This window comes from Nanorana parkeri, unplaced genomic scaffold (genome assembly GCF_000935625.1).
Source record: "Nanorana parkeri isolate BGI_ZX_2015 unplaced genomic scaffold, ASM93562v1 scaffold1818, whole genome shotgun sequence".
Lineage (NCBI taxonomy): Eukaryota > Metazoa > Chordata > Amphibia > Anura > Dicroglossidae > Nanorana > Nanorana parkeri.
Window position 1 is genome coordinate 150425 of NW_017308086.1, and position 9547 is coordinate 159971.

A 9547-nucleotide genomic window follows, 5' to 3' on the forward strand; every position below is an offset into this window, starting at 1 on the left:
TCCTTAAACACACGTGGGGGGGGGTGGGGGGTGAGTTCATCAAAAGATTGCAAAGGTTTAATGTATTCCAAAAGGATAGGTATAATGTTTTATTGTTTAACTTTTATTTTTTTAAGTTTATACAATTCATAAAAACTGTTTTATATCATTTTAACTATGTCTCCCAATATCGTTATTTTAGAGATGAGCATTTAATGCATATAGGAGTTGATTTACAAAATGTCTGTGGGGGTTCTCATTTATCCAGGTCATGGTATATCTGTAAAAGATAAGTCAAGGCAATTGGACTTGCTGTATTTTATATAGACGTTTCGCCAGTCCTCCAAACAGCATTCTCAATACTAAAGGCATAATAAAATAATTGCACAGAGTAACATAATAAATTGAGGTAAAGAGCAATGTGAAAAATGGAATACCCAAAGCAACCAATCAGCAACACATTGTCATTCCTCTTTGTTCTGCTCTACAGTACTTATTTTTCCTTTTTTTTTTTTTAAATAAAAAAATCCGTCTGCAGCATTTTCTTCTGGTCAATAATAGTAAAACTGTAGAGATTTATTTCTGTTTATCCGAGATGCCCACTCAACATGATTTGTGGACAGGAAACAGCTGGAGGGGTAATGACAAGGCTCGCTGAGCAGGAGACTTCCAGCATAGCACAAAACAAAATGACAAGTCATGCTGGAAAGGTACGACGCTCAAATTTAAGTGCCAGGAATGCCCAGCTCCTGTGCCAGGGTGAGTCACAATATCTATAATACAATAGCAAAATACTTCAGATTCCACTAGGCCAGGGTGAAAAGGTTTTCCGTCTACAGGAACATCAGAAATGGGTTTCTGCTACAAAATGAGTGGCAGTGAAAAGGAATAAAACAAAATAGATAACTGTGGGATTTAGAAGAAGTCATTTATTGCCGGCATATCCAGGTCCATTCAATGCAGGATCAATAATGATAAAGTGCTAAATGTGCAGCTCTAAAAGGTGATAATTAAGTAAAAATCTTTAAATCAGGTGTAAACAATGTCACAACAAGTAATATAATTATAAAGTGTTATAGTGCAAAAATCAACTGAACAGCAGTGTTCAAACAATAGTGATGGGCTATTAAATAGCTATTAAATGGCCTCAGTGTAAACAATGAATTCACTCTTTTGTCACCCTGATGGTGATAATTTCAAAAAGTGCATAAATAATGATAAATAACTGTAAATGGCTGTTTGTTAGCCAAAACAATAGAATTAAATCAGTCCCAGATGGTGATCCATTTAAAATAAAAGCAAGTGCAATATCAGTGATATAATTCAAAGTGAGTTCGATGAAAACTTCAAACAAATGTTCCTAAATGTTGAATAAATTATTCCCACACCACTGTGCTTCAAGTGTCCACAAATGCCCCCTCTGGGGTGCACACTCACCCCACTGCTGAGGTGATAAAGCAGTATTAACAGATCAGAGGGTCCACATCCCTGGTGTCTCTCCCGGCAATGTCCCGTCGGTCATAGGTTTATAAAATTATAAAAGAAACCTCCTCATGGTGTGGTAGGTATAAACGTTTATTGCAAAAAACATAAAAAAAACTTACAGTTAAAATCGAGAAAACCGGCCGGTAAAATGTAGCCTCTAGATCGTCTGCAACTTCCTGGTTGGACGTGGTATCAACTAGAATAGACCCGCCCCTATAATACCTATAGGAAAATACTTCAGATTCCACTAGGCCAGGGTGAAAAGGTTTTCCGTCTACAGGAACATCAGAAACGGGTCTCTGCTACAAAATGAGTTGCAGTGAAAAAGAATAAAACAAAATAGATAACTGTGGGATTTAGAAGAAGTCATTTATTGCTGGCATATCCAGGTCCATTCAATGCAGGATCAATAATGCAAACGGTATATGAAAACAGGGATATTTATGATATGCGCAAATCAAACACCGACACAAAGAATACAATTATCTCAATCTTTATTTCTACATATAAAAAAGGAGAAAAACATTCATATATTTTTTTTTCCTGGTGACAACCATACAAAAGACCTGTTTATGATCTCACAGTTACATGCCAACTATCTTGCATATGATTTTCATCCAACGTGTTTCTTGGAATAAAAATCCACATATGGAAAAAATGAATATACAAAAAGACCTGTTTACGATTTCATAGTTACATGCCAAATATTAAGGATTATTCTGCATACAATAGATAATCATCCAGCGCGTTTCGTGAAACAAAGTCATCTTTTATAAGGATGTTTAGGCAGTTTCGGTAAAGGAGATCATCTCATGTCATGGATCATAAACAGATTATTTGATAGTCCCTTTCTACAAATTGGCAAAATATCAGATGGTCTCACCTTAGAGATGAAACTTTAGGACAGAGGACCTGTACTACAGAGGACCCCACCTCACCTTGAAACTTTCCCTACTCATGTGGAGAACAGGTTCTCTGTGACAGAGGACCAGTACTCTAGAGGACCCCACCTCACCCTGAGTCTTCCCATCCTCATGTGTAATCACCCCTAGAGAAGACACATTAGGACAGAGGTCCTGTACTCCAGAAGACCCCACCTCACCCTGAGTCTTCCCCTCCTCATGTGGCCACTGGTAAAAAAATATATCAGATAATCACCCCTAGAAAGGACAGATTAGGACAGAGGACCTATGCTCTAGAGGACCCCACCTCACCCTAAGTCTTCCCTTCCTCATGTGGAGCACAGTTTCTCACCCTGAGTCTCCCTCGCCCTGAGTCTTCCCTTCCTCATGTGGCCAAAGGTAAAAAATCAGATAATCACCCCTAGAAAGGACACAATAGGACAGAGGACCTGTGTTCTAGAGGACCTGTGTTCCAGAGGACCCCACCTCACCCTGAGTCTTCTCTTCCTCATGTGGCCAAAGGTAAAAAATCAGATAATCACCCCTAGAAAGGACACAGTAGGATGGAGGACCTGTAGGACAGAGGACCCCACCTCACCCTAAGGCTTCTCCTCCTCATGTGGAGCACAGGTTCTCTGTGACAAAGGACCTCTACTCCAGAGGACTCCACCTCACCCTGAGTCTTCCCTTCCTCATGTGGAGCACAAGGTAAAAAGAAAAATCAGATAATCACCCCTAGAAAGGACACAATAGGACAGAGGACCTGTGTTCTAGAGGACCTGTGTTCCAGAGGACCCCACCTCACCCTGAGTCTTCTCTTCCTCATGTGACCACAGGTACAAAATCAGATAATTCCCCTTAGAAAGGACAGATTAGGACAGAGGACATGTGCTCCAGCAGACCCCACCTCACCTTAGTCTCTTCCCCTCCTCATGTGGAGCGCAGGTAAAAAAATCAGATTATCACCCATAGAGAGGACACATTAGAACAGAGGACTTGTACTCCAGAGGACCCCACCTTGCCCTGACTCTTCCCCTCCTCATGTTGAGCACAGGTCCTCTGTCCTGAGGTGTCCTCTCTAGGAGGTGATGGGTAATCTCTACACATATTTGCCAATGTGTAGAGATTAATTATCCAATCACCTGGTTACGATCCGGTCCATGAGATTATCCCTGTTAGCAAAATTGCAAAAGCATCCTTAAAAAAGTGGACTTTGTTCCCCAAAATACATTGATTGGATGAATATCTATTATGTAAAACGTAATTCTTAATATTTGGCATGTAACTATGAGATTGTAATCAGGTCTTTTTGTATATTAATTGTTTTTCTCTATCACGGGAGCGAGCTTGGAGCGGTGACTACTTTACAATACACACACGGACCATGGCGAACAGAAGTAGCCCCCCTCCAGAAGGAAGGACAGTGTCAGCACCAATTCAGAGATGATTGGAGGATCTACAGTCGAGTGGTACACAAATGAGATACATTGTTGTTCATAGTTAAGGTACTCAGTGGCTACTTTTGTTCCCCATGGCCCCTGTGTGTGTTGTGAAGTAGTCACCGCTCCAAGCTCACAAATCATCCCCCCACGACTACATCTCCCAAAAACCCTTTCCTTACACACAATGTGTGATCAGACTCTTGGGAGTCAACCCAGTGGAATGGTTTTGCTGGCAAAGATACAGCCGAGTGATACATAAATAAGATACATTGTTGTTCATAGTTACGGTACTTGAATGTATTTTTAAGGTTTAACTCCTTAGTGTCACTTTAAGCTTGCTCATTCTTTATTCTTAAGAAACAATGTTCGGCATGCTCTGTTCCCCACAATTTAAGAAAAAAAACCATACATTTTATACAAGTATTCTATACTTTACACTTGTTTCCATTGTCTGAATTCGTTTTTTGCTTTTTTTTTTTTCCTTTTGTTCCTCCCCTGATGATAAAAATTGACAGCCGGAGTCGGGAAAGTTGACTGTGTGTAATACGTAGCAGAAATGAAGACTGTAACAGCTGCGCTAAGAAAACTCCATGTGCATGACACTCATTACAGGAAAGATGAACCATATAGAAACTCAATTAACAAGTAGATGAAAAAGAAAATTAAAGAAACCGAGTCAGTGTACAGCAAATGACGGCGGGGACTGGCAGCACCAAGTCTCAGCTGTCACCGAGGAAATCAGTCCATGCAAAGCATTGGAAGTACATCTGTTGGACTAATCAAAGCAAAATCCACTGTGCCCACCATTGTCTGACTGCAAACAGATCCTTCCAGAGGCCTGCGGGGAGTCAAAGAAACTTTTGCATTGTCACGAAATTTCAAGAAAGTTCTAATTCCCACCAACGATTTCACAGTCACACTTTCCGAGAAAACATATAACGGGACCAATTTTGTTGAACTCCTCTGACTACTATAAAATATTCACACGGGAATCCAATAGAATCTGGTACTTTTTGCTGTTTTGGGAATGTCATTTTATTTTATACAAAACTGCGTAATGGACAATAAATACTGGACATGAAAATATATAAATATACTGTATATAAATAAAAACTAAAATAAATAAATATAAGATATAAAGGATATTGCATGAGTCTATGATTTCCTTAAGGATGTGTGTGAGGTGCTATACGGTCTGTGTGGGTCACTGTGGGAGGGAGGCAACTGTACATCCCAAATGGGCATCCTTAGGATTCACAAGTGTTGGTAGTGTCATGCCACCGGGTTATTTCATTTGTTTCTTCTTTTTTTGGGGGAGTGACAACCACACAGCGAGAACATTTCCAGGTGTTGCCTCTAAGATAGCAAAGCTTCTTCCGTTGTAGTAGCAAGAGCAGTTAATTGACCTGTCTGCCAGCTCCCCTTGGCCCTTTAAGAGGGCCCTAATGCCGGGGGGTGTTTCCTGTGCTTCTCAATCATGTGATCACATTGATTAGCACTCACATAGATCACATGATTGGGAGCCTGCCCTACCAGTTCACGATCTTAGCTGTGTGACTGGGAACCATGATTTAAATTCATGAAAAGCAACGCTAAATTTAAAAAAAAAAAAACTGGCTGATTTTCTAATCACCAATAATATCCGAAACTATCATTTCTAAAGGCTTATATAAACTGTGTACATATACATATGTTAACCATGCGCTTTCCTCTGTGGTTCTCCTCCCAATCTTAATCTTTTCTCTCGTATTAATGGCATATACTAGATGGGATCCCAGAACCACAGAGGTGAGTAGCTCAACAACCTCAACTATATACCTAAACACAAAAAAACTTGAGTCTGGGGATAAAACCTGCATTTTGGCGAACTCGGAGCATACTTGCCAGTCGCCTGCCTGGTTTATTCCCAAATAAGTTTATATGAAATATATGGGATGCCTCAACAATTGTTAAATGTTGTTAAATGTTTGATAAATAATAAAAAATAAAGATTAAATATTTCTAAAGGCTTATGTCCCAATATAGCACTATACTGATCCAAGGAGATGAATATAGAACTATATTGATCTGGGGAATTGATCCAACTGACATTGGAGGAGGAAGGGGTCAGAAGGAAATGCATTTTCCTCCTACGTTCCCCTAGGAGGCTTTTGTTTGCCTTCTTCCGGAACAAGACTACAAGAGATGTGAGAAGAATGACTTGATGAACACCAGTAACAATGTAAGCTTCTAAAACCATACCAAACATGTGTTGAATACACTTTACTCATTTTGCTTTAAATAAATTGAATCCGAAATGTAAGCTATGGGTTACTGCCATATAGTTATCTACGGCCTCTTGTACAGGAGTCTTGACCTGGGGGTCAGAACAGTCTTCTGCTTGACATTTCAGACTGTAGGAAACTCCAGTGAAGCACATGAGGCTTAATTGGAATTAGCAGGGATATTGTCAAAGTAAATGATGCCGGCACAATGCTTTATACATTTCACTGGACATGTTCGACCAATTGCCTTTCATCCCGCCCGTTGACAGTAATCCCAGTGTGCAAAAAAAACAATGACACTGTTTGACATAAATTATTTTCTTTTTCAATAGTTTCCAGTATGAAAACACGACGTGATCCTTATCCTTCAATTCAAGCCCAGGTATTCTATCTATTCATAGGGATATATTCTGTATATACTATGTTGACCCTCTTAGATTAATATTGAAGTGTACATAAACCTAAAATCTAGTTTTCAGCTGTATACAGTTTTCTTCAAGTAGAAGTGAAGACCAAAATTATTATTTTTTGTTTTTGACAGACTAAAGGGGGGTTTTAACCCCTGTCCCTCGAGTGAGGGAAATCCCTGGTGGTCACCAGAACTAGTGTCTCCATTGAAAGATTTCTTTTCTGAAGCCCCAATTTTTTTTGGGGGACAGAATAAGCCCTCTATACACACAACCCCGTGTGTGTTGTGTTCTGGAGGGCGGCTACTTTTTGTTCCCCATGATCCCTGTGTGTGTTGTAAAGTAGTCGCCACTCCAAGCTCCACCCCCCCGAGATGAACTACAATCTTAATGCAAATTAGTAAACTAAACCTGAGATTGTAGTCCATCCCCGGAGTGAGCTTGGAGCGGTGACTACTTTACAACACACACAGGGACCATGGGGAAGAAAATAGCCCCCCTCCAGAAGGAAGGACAGTGTCAGCACCAATTCAGAGATGATTGGAGGATCTGCAGCCGAGTGATACACAAATAAGATACATTGTTGTTCAAAGTTAAGGTTCTTGGATGTATTTTTTAGGATATAACTCCTGACTTTAGTATCACTTTAAACTCTAGTCCACTCATCAGATTACAACATTGTAACTTTGTAGCAAGCCACGAACATTAGGCATTTTTAAAGCACAGGTACCAGGATGTACATGACTGTGTACATGGATGATGCCTGAACCAAGAGGGTGCCTTCCTCCTAAAGAATAAAGCAGAGGAAGGCATTGCCAAGGGGAGTACTGTGATCTCTGTGAGAGGTACATAATTGGAAGTGTTATACTGACACATTACTTAACATGTGTAGCCCCTTCACTCTACGTGGAGAGGCTCTTTAAATTTAGTGTTGCTGGAACTGTAATCAGTCTGGCTGATTTGTAGTCTGTGATCATCTGCTCATTCCCAGGAGTTCTGCTATTGTCTGCAACTACCCTTAATGGGGTGTGACCCTGCTACAGAGTGGGGCAGCCAATGGGAGAACATTAGGAGTGTTTATGCCTCAACAGCCAATCACTATGAGTTTCATGGCTAGTGGTGCATGCTGGGGAAGTGCATATATACCCATGTGCTCAAGACAGTCTGCTCCCGGCCCCAGTCTGGGGGTAGGGTGTACACTATTGAAGAAGCTAACTAGGCCTGAAGTATGCAGAGGACATATGTGGACCCAGGTGGGGTCTGGAACTATCTGGGGTGGAGAATCAGAGGAGCCCTTTGTCTGCTGGAGGTTACAGGAAGTCCAAGATTGATCAAGTCTGGTGGGGGTCTCTTCCAGGGAAGATCTCACGCATGTCTTCTGTCCAGCTATGGCTCTATTACACAGTGTCACCCTCTGCTCAACAAAAGTATTCCTACACCATGGAAGCTGGAATGGGATTGGTGAGTCTGGAGTCTATTTTTTGTCCATGAATGTCTGTAGCACTCTACCCTCCATTGTCCATGAATGTCTGTAGCCCTCTACCCTCCATTGTCCATTAATGTCTGTAGCCCTCTACCCTCCATTGTCCATGAATGTCTGTAGCCCTCTTCCCTTCATTGTCCATGGATGTCTATAGCCCTCTACCCTCTATTGTCCATGGCTGTCTGTAGCCCTCTACCCTCCATTGTCCATGAATGTCTGTAGCCCTCTACCCTCCATTGTCCATGGATGTCTGTAGCATTGAAAAAGTACTTAAAGTGACTGGCGCCCAGTTCACATACCACAATCCAGCTAAGGATCCATCCCTGAGAATGAAATGTTAGCCCCCCTCCTGTCTCTGGAGTTCACCACATGCCTTTGGGGGGGCACTACACATGTATGCATTTAACATGAAAAAAAACGCAGCTGATCCTAGGGCCACTTTAAAGAACTCTACAAAACAAAATAAAGAAACCCTGACCTGTCTTAGCAGTGAAATATCAGAGCTCTTACCAACTTCCTAAGGAGTGTATGGGCGCTCGCTTTTCCTCTGCCGATAATTAATGGTGGAAATGCAGCATCTCAAGGTGCCCTCTAGATGCTACTTTCCTTTTTTTTGTGCCATATGTTTTCCCCGACTGCGCTCTCCTGCGTTATATAATTGCATTCGGCGTCTCGACTACAAAGCTTGAGCGTACACTTTTTTTTTTTTTTATGGTGGTGATTGTGCTTTAATCCTGCCGGGTAATTTCTCTTCTGTTTTATGGAAAATGTTATTCATACCATTTCCTCAACACATTAAAAAAAGGAATGAAAATGTGAATAACAAAACGAAAAAAAACGAATGAGGACATAAACTGGGAAAATAAAACACATTGAGCAGAAAACTGACAAGAAAGTTATTTCTGGCTAACTTCTGAGAAAGAAAGAAAGAAAGAAAGAAAGGTAATTGGATATTATTCATATAAAATGTTTGTTTAAAGTCCAACTTAAAGGGCAATTCCACTTTCCCGGGCGAATTTGGGAAAATAGAATTACCCCCGCCAATCTGCTCTCTCAACCCCTTCCCGGTGCTTTTACCTTTGAACGAACATTGCTTCCCTCCACGGTTCCCGGTGTATGGCCTGCACACTTGACACAACATCGCAGCCCTGCGCTGAGTATTTCAAATTATGCTGAAAAATGGCGAGCTTTCATTGGTCAGCATGGTCAGATGACCAATGAGAAGCACTTTTTGCTGCACGGTCTTCTGCACGGTCAGAAGAGTTTCTCATTGGTCATCTGACCGATGTGACCAATGAGTGCTTGCCATTTGCGAGCATATTTGAAATACATATTGCAGGGCTGCGATGTTGTGTATGGGGGACAGATCGTACACTGGGAGCCACGGAAGGGAAGCACCGTTGTTCAAAGGTAAAAGCAGCAGGGGAGGGGAAGGTAGCAGATTGGTGGGGGCAATTCCATGTTCCAAATTAGCTGGGAAAGTGGCGAAGTGCAAGCATCCCAAGAATAAACATGTAACATATATTGCAGCTTTCCAGGTCTTAGATATGGTGGCTGCATTAGATTTTAAGTTTTAAGGGGGGGG

The 9547-nt window shown here is 41.3% G+C and overlaps 1 protein-coding gene across 3 annotated transcripts in view; it reads right to left on the bottom strand.

The window, feature by feature from the left end:
* The window catches only part of LRFN5 (leucine rich repeat and fibronectin type III domain containing 5), a 157577-nt gene that overhangs the window by 73096 nt on the left and 74934 nt on the right, over nt 1–9547 (bottom strand). Inside the window, exon 1 of one of the 3 annotated variants that reach the window (XM_018571724.1) lies at nt 5898–5920. The exons of the other annotated variants lie outside the window; for them this stretch is intronic. The gene's annotated coding sequence lies outside the window, so the exon portion shown is untranslated. Of the gene's footprint in view, nt 1–5897; nt 5921–9547 lie in introns of those variants that run through there. 3 annotated transcript variants of the gene reach the window in all.